This window comes from Syngnathus scovelli, chromosome 5 (assembly GCF_024217435.2).
Source record: "Syngnathus scovelli strain Florida chromosome 5, RoL_Ssco_1.2, whole genome shotgun sequence".
NCBI lineage: Eukaryota > Metazoa > Chordata > Actinopteri > Syngnathiformes > Syngnathidae > Syngnathus > Syngnathus scovelli.
In genome coordinates this window covers 2,669,042-2,685,358 of record NC_090851.1, presented here as the reverse complement: position 1 = coordinate 2,685,358, position 16,317 = coordinate 2,669,042, and the positions used below count along the sequence as shown (strand labels likewise).

Here is a 16,317-nt window from a genome sequence, read left to right as displayed (position 1 = left end):
AATTGCATTTAAAGTGCATTGCGGTTAGATGCGTGCATTTAAAAAGATTTGCTTAAAGCATTGCACGACAAATAGAACATTTAAAAAAACATTCAGGGTCAATAGAGGCCGATGAGCTGACATTAATTTTCAGGAAAAGTGAAATTACTCGCGCCCACATTTTTTAAAATACAGTTGTCAATTCTTGACTTTGTTGAAATATATATTTAAAAATACTTAATTTTGCAAAATGTTGAAGTATTTTCCTTCAATTGTCATAAATCTTAGACAAGAGTCATTTGTTTTTAAATTCTAATGAAAAGGTCAGGTTAGCTTAGCGCTAGCTAGTTAGTACGAGAGAAGACAGACGAATTCAAAACTTTACTGAAAGCGAATTCCAACATTATTGTGTAACTTAATCGCATCAATAGTTGTAGCACAACGCATTAATTTATAATCAACTTCTTAAATTCCACTTTCACTTAGCAAAACCTTTTAGCAGTGTACACATGGTGTGCCTAATTCTGTAAATCTTCACCTCTTTTATCGACCTGTCACATGTCAGCAACTTAATAATCACAGGTAAGGCAAAGAGCTGTTAAAAAAAAAATCACGCCATGTGCATATGTTTGCGAGAGTATTTCAAGATTTTATCTATGCGGCGCACACACGTGGCGCATCCGTTGAAATGACACGCCACTTATTAGCATTTCATTGCCATGGGTGCCGCTGCTGTTTGCCTTGGGCATTGCTCTTGGCATCACCCAGCATCACACAAACACACACACACACACATGTATAACTTAAGAAGTGCGAGGGGAAAGAAAGACGAGACTTGATGCTGTGTGTGCGTCACTGAAAGAGGCGTGCGTGCATGTTGGCGCTTGTCAGCCTGGTGTCATTAAGAAACTTCAAAATAAACTTACCTTTTTTGAAGAAGCAACGGGAGCCACATGGAAGAGAAAGAAGAGACAAGAAAAAGTTAAAATTGATCCTTCAGAATCATTCAGTTTGCGTTGATTTAGCACGTTTTGAAGGAATGAAAAAGAGTGCAGTACTTGGTTGCAACCAGCAGAGGCGCTGTCCATTAGTTTTCTATCTAAACTAGTACAGATACATTTCCGTTTCCTTTCTTTTGTTACGAAACATGTAATTTTTATTAAGTAAACCACAAATTAATAGTTTTTATAAGATTGTCTAGACTAGTCATATTTTTGGCACAAATATTTTTAATAACACAAAGGGAATGATCGATAGTAAGAAGCCATTTTTTATTTTATTGTTGACACATTTGCTATGTTGACAATCTGAGGTCATGTGGCGGTAGCAAAGGGTTAACGCAGAGGCGCATGTTTTTTTTCGGGGGAGACAACCTCGCTTCAAATGAGCTGTGCGCCCGCTCTTGTGGCGGTAATGGGAAAATTGCAGCGGAGAGGAAGGACACACGCAATTAGAATCTGGCGAGTGGCTCTGTGGTGGGTGGGCGGTAGGAAGGAGTGAAGGGGGGGGCGCTCAACAAGAAGACAGTACCCCCCCCTTCTCCTGCGCCCCTCAGGACTTGAAGTGATTTATCCGAAAGCTGGCTCTTTGTGCACTCGCGGGCGCTGAGCATTCCTCGCCGGGTGACAGCGGCCCAGATGTCAATCAAATTAACGGCCATTTGCGGCTGATTTGCCCGTGTCATTGGCAATAACGCCTGGCCGCATCTGACGGGCGAGCGCTGCAGAGGAGTCACTCCTTTCTCCGTGAATGTCATCGGCCCACTTATTACGCGTTCCGCCGGGACGGAAGTGAAGAAGGAGGAGGAGATCCTCGCTTCCGCCGAGTGGCTCGCGAGGGCATGCAAATGGGCTGCCCGCGTCTGGGGAGAGCTTGCCTCGCCTTTTAATGGAGTTGGGGGCAAAACTCATTTTGCGCCATAGAAGAGGATAATAATATCACCGTGTGTATTCATATTTTGTGTGTGTGTACACGTTTAATTTCGAATTTTCACAATAAAAAGAACTAGCGGCACATTTTCAATGACATCGTAGCAGACAGCTAATTCGAGTTCATACCAAAAAATACAAAATGGTGGTCTTATTGCTGAAAGTGAGACCAAATCGTTTGTGTCACTCGATACCAGACATGATTGTCACTATGATTTTTTTTTCCGTGATTGATCGGCCATACTTGAGCACCCCCAAGCCCGTTTTTTAATGTCCGCGCTATGTATGGTAATGATGTGAATAGGTGCATGTTAGCACGCGTCGCTACCGCTGTCATTAACATAACAGCGGCAGGGCTTGATGAGCAGTGGGACGTGGCGTCACGCAGTTGTCATGTCTTGTCCCAGCGAGGCGAAAAATGTGGATGTTTTGGCACACACACACACACACACACACACAGAGGCAACGGAAGGGTGGGGCCTGTCACTGCTCAGTCACCGACTCCCTCCATTTAATGCTGGTCCTGTCACAACAAGACAGGAGCAGCATGAAACACATCACCTCAAGGCACCACACCTCGGCCATCTTGACTGACTGTCTCACAGCACAAACACGCAGGCACACAATGTCACCGTGGATCGATATGACCTCCGGTGACCCTTTGCGACCCCCAGTGTTGAGCTCTACAATGCAATGGCCAGAAAGTAACTGTTGTAAAAATGTGGTATCTTGTGTTGTGCAAGTGCGAATGTATAAAAAGTTGACTAACACTAAAACTGTTTTTCCTTATTAACAGCTTCGTCTCTGATCTCGTGGTTCTACTGTCACATGGTTCCTGAGGTGAGTTTGTATATATTGTCAAATCATGCCGTATTATTATATTACATTACATTACATGACATAATTACGTAGTTAAATTATTATTTGGATTTTATTATTTCATCTTAAATGACCATTTTCACCTTTTTTGTTTGAAAATAAAATACTATAAAAATCCCATTATTATTATTTTATCATAGCTACATTATTTTATATTATCCCTGACTAACAAAGATGATTTTTTTATGAAATTTAAATGTCAAGTCAGGTTTCTCCATTGCACTTTTCGCTAATCTTCGGGTTGTTGTAGTCGAGCCTTTTCCAGAAATTCATTTCTTCGGGCTTCTGTTTGTCCAAAATGGCTTTTCCTGTCATTAACAAAAAATATCGAAAATAATAACGCGAACTTAGCTGCAACGGACCTCCACTCAAACACGCAAACGACGTCACGCATGAACTCCGCTCCACTCCTCCATTATCAAGCCCATATTTCCTCAGCGCGCTACTACGCGGCCGAGCCACAAATTAGCTTCCATGTGCGTCCATTTTGGCTTTGATTAGTGCCCGGCGTGGAGTGAGCGAGACAATGTGATCGCATGGAGGAGAAGACGAAGGAGGTAAAGAAGTACAGTTAATGTCAGGATGTGCCCCATAATGACTCGTGTAAGCTCTGCTGGGAGCTTCTTCTCGCGCCAGCTCCGCGGAGGCTAGCTTGATTGGGGATAATTGGCTAGCCTTCACTAGCGGTTAGCATCCAGGCGTGGAGATAGAGGAGGGCACAGGAGAGGGCACGGGGGCTCAAGACACATGCTACAGTATGGACACACACACACACACACACTTTGGGAGAGACAAATTCATCCCGACACACAAGACAGTCAAATTATCCCAAAGTTCAAAGTAATATCTTCATTGTGCTTTAAAAAGAATGAAATACGCCCTAAGTCTTTTTTTTATGTGAATCTTGCGAAACTTCAGCTCAATGTGCATCATGAATTCCAACATATTGAAAAAAATGTGTTAAAATCAGAGATTGAAATTAATTTTTGACGTTTTTTAACTAATAACTCAACAGTTGGTCTATCAAAGCTGTGCGTTACCTTGTCATACATTTCAGCCTTGCATCTTAAAAATGCTCTGTAGCAACTTGCCAGTGTGATTCATGTGCCATCTTGATAAAAATAAAAAAAAAATAGTCATAAAAGCATGTAAGAGAAAATTGCTGCTTTATTCGTCAGAGTGTGGCCCACCTCAAACTCTTCCCACGGCGACTGTTTTAGCGCCCGTGTTACAAGTGGCCTGCATGTTACTGCGTTTTTTTTTTTTTTTTTTTTTTTCTGGCTGACCCGCCGTGCTCTGCTGAGTCACCGCTTGGCTGCTCGCAACATGCGCACCGTCGCCAGGGCTGCAGGGCGCAACAAGCTTCAGTGGGAGAACACTTGGCACAAGAGTGGGCCTGCGGGTGGGTGGGTGGGGGTAAAGTGGGTGGCTCTTCTCTCTCTCTCTCTCTCTCTCTCTCTCTCTCGAAGCCATTGTAGTTACAGGAGCGTGTGTGCTTTTTACGAGCGCTTCTTCCTTCCCATCTCGTCGCCTTCGCTGGCAGACGCTGATTAATGGACGCTGGAGGAGGCCATCTCGAGAAATGCAACTTTGCACGGCAATTAAACATTTGCTGGGCTGTGCGCAAAACCACGCATCTCGTTCCATCCATTTGCGTAATGCCGCGTATGCTAACGTGGCGTGTTTCGGGCCGCAATTAATGCACTCTGTACACGCCGCAGGATTAGGTACACTGCGGCTAATCGTTAGCCTAATAGCTTGGTCGCTGTTTGAGAGAATCCAGTTGCGTTGATTCAATCTTTGGAGTTAACAATGATTTGGGGGAGTTAGAATTTACACCAATGTAAAGAAAAATCTAATTTAAAAAAATATTTTTCATTATAAATTTAAAAAGGCTTAGCTAATTTAGCTAAGGCTAAAATATTTGCGATCCAGGGATGGCGCTACACCAAGGGTGGGTGTTTGGGGAGGGGGGATAGCCCCCTCTATGAAACTCCGCTTAAGCTCATCTAGGATTTTATTTGATATTCTAAAATATATTTCTGAATTGTTTTCTCAGCCCCTCGGCCCCACTTTAGCTGCGGGATGGAAACAAAGTCCTGGAATCCTCCCTGCTGAGATCTTATTAAAAATGCTTCCTCTTTTTTTATCCCCAAAACTACGCTGCATCATATCAAGAGCCATTTCTAATATTTTGAGTCGGCTCAATATCCAAAGGTGTCCCAATTTTTTAGTTTGTCTCGCCTTAGCATTCCACCAAAATGGCCGCGAAAGAATGAAATGTCCCCCGAGCGCACAATGACTTGAGGGAATCCCCCTCGGACGTGTCGCTCTCCGTGTTTGGACGACCCTCCATTATAAGCGCGACCTTGCAGACGAGGCGTAATCAGCAGAGTTCACACGGGGGCTTCCTTTTAGCCGGCACGCACGCCACGCGGCTTCACCAATCAGCGAGGGAGTCGGTGCAATCACCACACCCGAGAGGACGCTGTTGCTATTCAATGGCAGGAAATTCCTTTGTCACTACCTGCTAAGATCGGGAAGCGAGAATGGACTTTGTTTTTTTTCCTCAGAATTTAATATACAGTGTTGCCTTGTTATATTGAGTGTTTTTTTTATTTATTTTTTTTACAGTGAGTCATGATTTGAGACTTATTCAGACAATTCTGCTCTACTTGAGATACGTGTTGTGCAGTTTGCCAACTATTCAGTCTCAGTTGAGGTTTACTCTCCAATTTTTAGGGAGTTAATGTTTTAATTGTCATTATATTTGTCTTATGCTGTAATGTGTTTAAAAAAAAAAAAAAAACTTTTTTTTTGCCGATTTTAAAAGAGCCAATATCATCCGATTAATTGACCAGGCTCTAGTTTAAATATATTTAAATTAAATTAAAGTTATATTACAATTATAAGATCTAAGAAGATTATAAGAAAAAAAAAGAAAAACTTTTTTTTGCCGATTTTAAAAGAGCCAATATCATCCGATTAATTGACCAGGCCCTATTTTAAATATATTTAAATTAAATTAAAGTTATATCACAATTATATGATCTCTCTATCGCAGATTTTAAACTTTTGGTGGGAGGCTAAACGGGATAAACGGGAGTTGACCGCAACTCATATTGTCACACACGCACACATTTGTGCACATACACAAATCTGCAGCCAGATGTCCATGGGAAGGGAGGCCAGTATGCCCTTATTACTCAAGCGCACACACACACACACACACACACACACACACACATGCAGTGCTTAGTCTCAGTAAGCAGGGGAGTGTCCCTGCGCAGGAATGCAAGGGATGATAAGTTCTTGGAGGTGTCAGGGGAAGAGCGGCGCGCCGTTACAGCCAGACACCTAACAACAACTCCACGCCGCTTCCGACTCCTTGGCTGACCACTTTATCGCTCCCCTCCCGTTTTTTTTCTCAACTTCCTATTTGTCCCGCACGCCGTTTTCTGTCACTCCATTTAAAGAGCCGCCGCATGTGTTCCCGTTAATGCCCACCTTGTGTCTGCATTGGATGCAGAAGGTAACGTTAGAGAGAGGAACGGCTTGCGCTTTATTTATTTATCACGCGTTCTACGAGGGGATTTTGCCGCGTTGAAAGCGGCTGGCGGTAGCATGAAAGCGTTGAGTCATGCTAATAAATGCTCGTGAATAAAAGCAGATGCGAGAACTTTCCCCGGCTGTGAAGCGTGGAAGCGCGCAAGTGGAGATGAAGGAGCTGTTTGTGTTTGGAGGTCGCTATGATAGCAACCTGGGTTTGAAGCACTAATGGATTTTAGGGGGGGGGGGATTACTCATTGACATAAATGTGTTATTTCAAGCGTTCTTACAAGACCGATTTCTGGGTTTGGTCATGTGACATTCGCAAGCCATCATCATGGAGAGCGACAGGGAGAGGCTCGGGATGTGCCGACCTTTGCGCGACCTCTCGCCTCACCCAGCTGCACCCGGCTGCACCCTCGCCCTGAGTCAAGGCTTGGCGGCCGGACGAGACGTCGGCCGTGTTAGCCGCAAACTCCCTCGCGCCAAAGCCATTATCATTTTGAAAAATAGACAAGCGGCAGTCCTAGGAAATTCCTCCGAGCATCACGTCCAAGATGACGACGAGAAGGCGCCGCCTGTCAACAGACGTCCTCGTGTGTAATAACAGTGCGGGAGCCGGAGGGTGACTGAAGCATCCATTTTAACCCGTCACGACTTAAGTGGCTGGAATGGGAGTTAAGGCAGCGAGCGACGTGGGGTGACGAGTGGATGTGGGGGTAATTGTCCGGACCAGGTGGAGTGCTTCCCAACAAGGAGGAGGTTGCCGAGGAGATACGCTCGGGCGAGCAGGAGGACGCACGGGCGGGTTTATCATCGACGACAACAGACCCTCCAAATCGGCGGTCAACCCCCGCCGATCAGTGCGGCCCCATTGAACATGTCACGGCCAAATGAGGGGGTTGGTCCAGAACGACTGTCAACGCCTGACGTATGGGGGCAGGAGTGACGGGATGGAGGAAACCAAGACGGAATGTGGAGTTGAAGAACCTTTGGGATTAACTCCAGGTGCCTTTGAGGCAACCTTGGAGGATTACCGTGACCAAGAAACCGAGTCAGCACACTTTTATTTTTCTAACAATAACCCACTATTAGAAATGATCGAATGACTCATTTCTGTTGCCGTTTTATTAGTTGTGGTTTTTTTTATGGTTTATTTTTGGACTTCTGATTTTTATAGGAATAAATTAGAGTACACTTCCCAAGTGAGCGTTCAATTTTTTTTCTAAAAATGCCCCTGTCATCGGAATATACTCAGTCCAGATGTGCCCAACATCCCTCGCCTCAGCCGCTGACAGGCATCACCCGTCGTCAGCGGCTGTTAAATGACTCACGACCTGCAATATGATGTTTCACCTGTTGGAGGCGCTAGACTTTAGTCCACTATCTGGTGTGCTCAAGAGAAAACACACTTCAGTCTTTGGGCCCTGATCAATAATATGATTGCCTTCCGATGCTTCCCTCTAGCTTCTTGATGCCTGCAACTCCAATGACACACACACACACATGTTCCCATACACAACTTCCTGTGTGTATCCATAAATCACATCCCTCACAAGACAAAGAATGTGACACTGAAAGCAGGCGGGGAGGAGCGGGAGAAGTCTTGTGAACTCGGCCTGATCACTACCAAAAATGCCTTGAGGAACGGGTGAGGGGTGATGACAAAGATGGAATACCCCCACCACACACACACACAAATCCATCCCCCCCTCCCCTCTCTAATGCAGGTAAAGATTGTGCAGTGCACGACACATCTGAGGCCCTCCCTCCTGAGGCGGCGCTGGGGAACATTCCTCCGGCTTTGACTCCTCCACTCTGGGCATTAATCCCCTACAGCTGTGCCCCCCCATCCACCACCCCCTTTGCCTCCCCCCCCTCCCCACTCTGGTTGGCCTTTGCAGCCCTCGTAATACATTTTTCACAAACAAGTGACATGTGTTCAACAGGCCACTTCAGGTCCAAGGACGCACACAAACCCCATAGTCACACACATGTAGTGCGAACACAGTAACACACACAAACAAGAAGACGGCGAAGGCCCTCTGGCTGTGCCCCGGAGCTTCTGGTGCGGAGAGCAAGGCAGGACCTCAGGACAGGCCGACACCACTCCTCCGCCTTCCCTTTGGAGACGCACGGCAGCTCCTCCCTTCATATTTAATAGCCAGACGCACAAGCGCGGAATAATTTACAAGAGGGCCCCTGCGAAACATCAATTATGGAGGAAATATAGGCGATGGAGACGTACAGCGCTTCAGCAATATGGGGAGTCCTTCCTCAATGATAAGTTGCCCTTTGAGGAGGAATCTGCCTGTTAAGATGATTTTGATGGCGAGAAGATGTATCCAAGTTGGAGTTTGTCAAAAAAAAAAAAATTCAGGATCCGAAACGAACAAAAAATACTTACGGTGTGTGTATGTCACCGGGAAGACATTTTACATGTTTACGTGGCCTCTGCTCATCCGTGCTACTGACACCCATGGCAGTGTGTACGTGTTTGTGCGTGTGTCCAAACTGAGGAATGTGCTTCGGATGTTTTGTCACCCCCCCACACCTCAACACACATGGACACACAAACACGCACACACAAACATAAGTGTTCACACACTGTGACGGACAGAAGCAGAGTTAATAAGCCATGTCCCGGGAGACGCTGCTGTATGTGTGTGTGTGTGTGTGTGTGTGTCAGAGGCTCATAGGAGTAAATTAAAACACACTTTAATAAAGTGACCAGAGGCGAGGCCTGTAGGACACTCGCTTCAACAAACACACACACAGACTCCTGGGACAGGATGGAGAGGTCTCCTCGTGAAAGGAATGTGGCTAGATGGGAGGGGGGGGGGGCAGCAGCGGAGCGGTCCGCAGGGGAGACGGGTGGAGTGGATGGGGGAGGAAAAGCCAGGCCGAGGTGGATCAGGGCCGGCGGGCCCCTTTGTGTTTCCATTCCGACCAGGTGTGTCTCAACACACGTAGACTGACACTGCTGCTCCTCCCCACTGATAAGAACATTTTGTAGTGTTCAGAATTTCATTAACGAGATTTTAGTGTCACCAAGTTCAAGTGATAGTCCATAAATTCAGTTTGAGAACTTTTTTAAAAATCCTCCTTTGTCCTTCTCAAGGAATGAGTGATGCAAAAGAAACTTTTTTTTCCACACCATCCACACCAGCTTTATAGTCAAGCAGATTTCCACGAATGCCTTAATTTGCTATGTGAGGCAAAACTAGCGAGCGCACCTCCCACTCGCCCATCCTGTCCCTGCTCCAGGACATTCTAATGGTCCGTTTCCTTACGCACACGCATGTGCACGCACACATATGGGCTGTGTCCAAGTGCTGGGGACTTCCACTAACATAGCTGCCAAGACTTCCAAAGAAGCGATAGCACTACACACACACACACACACACACACACACAGTCCTTCCCCTTTGATTAATGCCAGTAGGTCATCTCAGTTGTGAGGGTGCAGCGTGCGGAGGGGGTCAGGTGAAGGGACCCCATGTGAGGGTGATGTCCTCCACCCTGTTTTGCAAAGTTTTTTTTTTGTGGTAGGAGTTTGTCCCCACTGCAGCTGTGGAAGCGTTCGAGGCGAGGAGGGAGTCCTTCTGGGTTGGGGGAGGTGTGTGTGTGGGGGGGTGAAAATCCCCCAGGAGAAGTGAGGGGAATTCTTCTCTCTTATTTGTTATGGGAAGAAGACGGAGAAGAAAGGGACAGGAGGACATGCCTTTGTGTGTGTGTGTGTGTGTTGTGGGGGGTGTGGCGGGGGGATGTCTGCTCAGGTGCTGGACGCGTTCCTCCCAAGGCAAGATGCCAGATAGAAAGTCAAGATCTAAAACAACCTTACAACATGTGTGACCAGCCATTTGGCAAAAAAAAAAAAGATTTGAGTTGTAGGCAGAAGTGTCAACTCTTCTTTTACAAGTTTTTCTTAAAAAAACTAAACTAATCTTAAACTTTCCTGGAATAAAGCGGAAGATATATCCATAATCCATAGGAAGAAAAAAAATAAAGTATAAAATATTGACGTATTGGTGAACCAGACCCAACTCTTGTTGTTTTCGAGCTAGCAACATTGCTAATGCTACTTTCAAAGTTGTGTAGCGCTTGTGTCAACGTTGCAGTTGTCAACCGAATTATGTTACGTCAGCTAAAATTAACATGACGCTAACCACCTTTGCTAAAACCATCGTGACAAATGAGCTTAGACCAATTATAGTCAGGCAATCATGAATCCTAATGCTACTTTTCCATATTGTGTGCAGTTCTTTCAACATGAATCTCATAAGTCAGTTCAACTTTGCCGCCGTAGGAGGAGCGAAAACAAACAAAGCCAAAAGCCCTCATTGTTGCGTATTGTTGCTTTAAACCGGGCTCTCACACGTCGCACTTTTATGTGAACGCACGCACGGCCATGTGTGTTTATAATGGGACGCTTCCCTACTGTGCGTGTATTCAAATGGGACTTGGCAGCGCACGCAAATACCTCCACCCGAGACCTCTAAACATACACAGACCGCAAGTTACAACATTGTGCGTGTGTGTGTGAGTGGCCACGCACACACACCATTGCAATAATAAGTAATGGCTGCTTATCAAGCCAATGTGTTTCTACTTTCCTAATCTGCATCATTTATTACGGGCGAAAAGCAGAAAAGGGAACGCAGCCACGGTCAATATTATGTCTTGGCACGGCCACCTGAACGTACGAGCTTGTGAATGCTTTTTACCAAAATATATTTTATTGAGGGAGGGTTCCAAAAAAAAAACTTTCTCAAGGTGAAATAAAATTGGCTTGCTTTATAGTGAAACGTGAGAGCTGATACAGAAGATGGAACGTAAATAGTGAGAACTGTTTTTTTCACGCAGATATACGGTATTTCCTCAGTTTCTAGGGGGTGTTTATTTACGCAAATGAATATAGCAGCAGGCATATATTAGGGGTAAGGTGTTTAGACTTTTTTTTTATTTTCTCGTATAGTAGCCTAGGGGTGGTTAATTTACTCAAATGTAACAATGTATCTTTCTACTACGGGGAGGGCATTTATTTGGCTGACGAAAACGAAGAAAAGGAAATTGTGGGCAAACTTTATAGCGCTGACATGTGATGAGGAGTACAGTGTGTGTGTGTGTGTCTGTGTGTGTATAAGATAGGAGTGTTTAAGGAGCCTGGGGTCTCTGAAGGATTAATGGTGGCAGGCCAAGCAGGGTAATCAGGACAGCGGATAAGTCCTGGTCATCCAGGCGTTGAGCTGAATAAACATGAGAGCCCCGTGATATCTCCTATACACACACACACACACAGAAATAATCGCACACGTGCACGTACGGCAACCGGATCTAGAGGGAGCCAGGCTCGTTCCAGAGGATGATGCCAATCAGGAGACACACGCATACACAAAAGACTTCAAACTCGGGACATTTCATTAGGTACACCTCACTTTCAAAAATGTGGAAAAAAGTTTTTGTATGAAATGAATCATAAGATACTGTAATGGAGTCTAGCAGTCCTTTTTTTTGTCTTAAAATCCCAAAATGTATTTTGTTCTCATAACGATATGACCTAATTTGACATTGTAACATTTTGGGCGTTAATCCATCCATCCATCCATCTTCTTCCGCTTATCCGGGGTCGGGTCGCGGGGGCAACAGCTTCAGGAGGGACTCCCAGACTTCCCTCTCCCCAGCCACTTCATCCAGCTCATCCCGGGGGATCCCAAGGCGTTCCCAGGCCAGCTGAGAGACATAGTCTCTCCAGCGCGTCCTGGGTCGTCCCCGGGGTCTCCTACCGGTGGGACATGCCCGGAACACCTCCCCAGGGAGGCGTCCAGGAGGCATCCTGATAAGATGCCCGAGCCACCTCATCTGGCTCCTCTCAACGTGGAGGAGTAGCGACTCTACTCCGAGTCTCTCCCGGATGACCGAGCTTCTCACCCTATCTCTAAGGGAGAGCCCGGACATCCTGCGGAGAAAACTCATTTCGGCCGCTTGTATCCGAGATCTCGTTCTTTCGGTCACGACCCATAGCTCGTGACCATAGGTGAGGGTAGGAGCGTAAATCGACCGGTAAATTGAGAGCTTTGCCTTTTGGCTCAGCTCTCTCTTCACCACAACGGACCGGTACAGGGTCCGCATTACTGCCGACGCTGCACCGATCCGCCTGTCGATCTCACGCTCCATCCTCCCCTCACTCGTGAACAAGACTCCAAGATACTTGAACTCCTCCACTTGGGGCAGGATCTCATCCCCGATCCGGAGAGGGCATTCCACCCTTTTCCGATCGAGGACCATGGACTCGGATTTGGAGGTGCTGACCCTCATCCCGACCGCTTCGCACTCGGCTGCGAACCGTTCCAGCGAGAGCTGGAGATCACGGCCTGAAGAAGCCAACAGCACCACGTCATCTGCAAAAAGCAGAGACGCGATGCTGAGGTCCCCAAACCGGACCCCCTCAACGCCTCGGCTGCGCCTAGAAATTCTGTCCATAAAAATTATGAACAGAATCGGTGACAAAGGGCAGCCTTGGCGGAGTCCAACCCTCACTGGGAACGAATCCGACTTACTGCCGGAAATGCGGACCAGACTCTGGCATCGGTGATACAGGGACCGAACCGCCCTTATCAGTTGGCTTGGCACCCCGTACTCCCGAAGCACCCTCCACAGAACCTCCCGAGGGACACGGTCGAACGCCTTCTCCAAGTCCACAAAACACATGTGGACTGGTTGGGCAAACTCCCATGCACCCTCGAGGATCCTGCCGAGGGTGTAGAGCTGGTCCACTGTTCCACGGCCAGGACGAAAGCCACACTGCTCCTCCTGAATCCGAGGTTCGACCTCCCGACGGACCCTCCTCTCCAGCACCCCTGAATAGACCTTACCAGGGAGGCTGAGGAGTGTGATTCCCCTGTAATTGGAACACACCCTCCGGTCCCCCTTCTTAAAGAGGGGAACCACCACCCCAGTCTGCCAATCCAGAGGCACTGTCCCCGATGTCCACGCAACGTTGTAGAGGCGTGTCAGCCATGACAGCCCCACAACATCCAGAGCCTTTAAGAACTCTGGGCGGATCTCATCCACCCCCGGGGCCTTGCCACCGAGGAGTTTTTTAACTACCTCAGTGACTTCGACCCCAGAGATTGGAGAATCCGCCTCAGAGTCTCTAGGCCCTGCTTCCTCAATGGAAGGCGTGTAGGTGGAATTGAGGAGGTCTTCGAAGTATTCTCCCCACCGACTCACGACGTCCCGAGTCGAGGTCAGCAGCACGCCATCCCCACTGTAAACAGTGTTGACGTTGCACTGCTTCCCCCTCCTGAGACGCCGGATGGTGGACCAGAATTTCCTCGAAGCCGTCCGAAAGTCATTCTCCATGGCCTCACCGAACTCCTCCCACGCCCGGGTTTTTGCCTCAGCAACCGCCGAAGCCGCGTTCCGCTTGGCCATCCGGTACCCGTCAGCTGCCTCCGGAGTCCCGCAGGCCAAAACGGCCCGATAGGACTCCTTCTTCAGCTTGACGGCATCCCTTACCGCCGGTGTCCACCAGCGGGTTCGGGGGTTGCCGCCACGACAGGCACCAACGACCTTACGGCCACAGCTCCGGTCGGCCGCCTCAACAATGGAGGCGCGGAACATGGTCCACTCGGACTCAATGTCCCCCGCCTCCCCCGGGACGTGGGAAAAGCTCTGCCGGAGGTGGGAGTTGAAGCTCTTCCTGACAGGAGATTCTGCCAGACGTTCCCAGCAGACCCTCACAGAGCGTTTGGGTCTGCCAGGTCGGACCGGCATCTTCCCCCACCATCGGAGCCAACCCACCACCAGGTGGTGATCAGTTGACAGCTCCGCCCCTCTCTTCACCCGAGTGTCCAAAACATGCGGCCGCAAATCCGATGACACGACTACAAAGTCGATCATCGAACTGCGGCCTAGGGTGTCCTGGTGCCAAGTGCACACATGGACACCCTTATGTTTGAACATGGTGTTCATTATTGAAAATCCGTGTCGAGCACAGAAGTCCAACAATAGAACACCGCTCGGGTTCAGATCAGGGGGGCCGTTCCTCCCAATCACGCCCTTCCAGGTCTCACTGTCATTGCCCACGTGAGCATTGAAGTCACCCAGTAGAACGATAGAGTCCCCAGAAGGAGCGCTCTCCAGCACTTCCTCCAGGGACCCCAAGAAGGGTGGGTACTCTGAGCTGCTGTTTGGTGCATAGACACAAACAACAGTCAGGACCCGTCCCCCCACCCGAAGGCGGAGGGAGGCTACCCTCTCGTTCACCGGGGTGAACCCCAATGTGCAGGCGCCCAGCCGGGGGGCAATAAGTATACCCACACCTGCTCGACGCCTCTCACCGTGGGCAACTCCAGAGTGGAAGAGAGTCCAGCCCCTCTCGAGAGGGCTTGTACCGGAACCCAAACTGTGTGTGGAGGCTAGTCCGACTATATCTAGTCGGAATCTTTCTGCCTCGCACACCAGCTCGGGCTCCTTTCCAGCCAGAGAGGTGACATTCCATGTCCCAAGAGCCAGCTTCTGCAGCCGGGGATCAGACCGCCAAGGTCCCCGCCTTTGGCTGCCGCCCAGCTCACATTGCACCCGACCCCTTCGGCCCCTCCCACAGGTGGTGAGCCCATGGGAAGGGGGACCCACGTTTCCATTTCGGGCTATGCCCGGCCGGGCCCCATGGGCGAAGGCCCGGCCACCAGACGCTCGCCTTCGAGCCCCGCCTCCAGGCCTGGCTCCAGAGGGAGGCCCCGGTGACCCGCGTCCGGGCGAGGGAAAACTAAGTCCATTTATATTACTCATCATAAGGGGCTTGTGAGCCGTGCTTTGTCTGGCCCCTCACCTAGGACCCGTTTGCCATGGGTGACCCTACCAGGGGCATGAAGCCCCCGACAACATGGCTCCTAGGATCATAGGGGCACGCAAACCCCTCCACCACGATAAGGTGACGACTCGCGGAGGGGCGTTAAATGATAATTATATCCTTTTTTGTCCTCGTGGGTTTTGCAAGTCCCAGTAAGTGTCACTTGTTGGGCTGCTGTGATCTGTCAAGGCGACCATTTTGCTGAGTGACACAAACCTTGAGTCTTTGTAGCGTTTCTCCTTGACTTCATCGGCCAGCAGTTTTACCGCACACGACGGCGGCCGCTGTCTACCGCAAGCCCGGTGAGATAAAATAACTTTGTAGCGTCGCAAAAAGATCCGGCTTATGTGAGAATGGCCGTGCTTTTGGTGGCGGAGGGCCAAGCGTAGGTATGCGGCCCCGCCGACGCCATCTGCGAGTAGCAAGACTGCGTCTTGCGGCTTTGTTCTCACAAGCGTTTAACTCACAACTTTACGAGGGTTGTGTCGTTACCGCCGAAGATTGTGACTTTTTCCTATAGCAGGAAAACCTTAAACTTATAAAATAAGTTGTCAGAAGCAATGTGGTTTCTCTCTCTCTCTCTCTCTCTCTCTCTCTCTCTCTCTCTCTCTCTCATTATATTACAACGTTTGTGTGGTAAGCATTTTTATCACAGTAACAAATTTGATTTACTGGAGTTTTCTTTCTTTTGTTGTTTTTCTAGTTCGAAATGGGTGCCTGCGCCGTTGTGGGAGTGAACTATTTTTGTCATGGCATTAATACTAATTAATTTTATTTAATTTTTTTAACTAATTAATTTATTGTTGTTTGGTATTTCTGGTAACATTCTGTTAATTTTGCGACATTATTCTTATAAACAAAAAAATCTAAAAATTTCCTGCTATAAATGACTTAAAACTTGTGTCTCGTAGATTTAAGATTATATAAAAAGTCAATAATAAATAAATTGTGGTACTACTTTATGCTCATGAAAAAAAAAAGACATTTTAAAATGAAGGCCTTATGGTCGCCATCTGCGTATGTGCGTGTGTAACCAGGAGCGAACGCTTTGTGCCAAAATGGCAGCGACGAGGTGGGAGAGCGGGACATTCCTGCGAGATGACAAGCCGTCACAGTCACACAGCG

General features: G+C 48.0%; 1 protein-coding gene and 1 long non-coding RNA gene across 4 annotated transcripts in view; one reads left to right on the top strand and one right to left on the bottom strand.

The window, feature by feature from the left end:
• Positions 1 to 16,317, bottom strand: part of bnc2 (basonuclin zinc finger protein 2) — a 106,992-nt gene that overhangs the window by 77,156 nt on the left and 13,519 nt on the right. The gene's annotated exons all lie outside the window — the stretch shown is intronic.
• LOC125969052 (uncharacterized) overlaps positions 1 to 16,317 on the top strand; it is a 162,062-nt gene that overhangs the window by 135,146 nt on the left and 10,599 nt on the right. For both annotated transcript variants that reach the window (XR_007481412.1, XR_007481411.1), the window contains one exon: positions 2,704 to 2,747. This is a non-coding gene — a long non-coding RNA (uncharacterized lncRNA). The remainder of the gene's footprint in view (positions 1 to 2,703; positions 2,748 to 16,317) is intronic.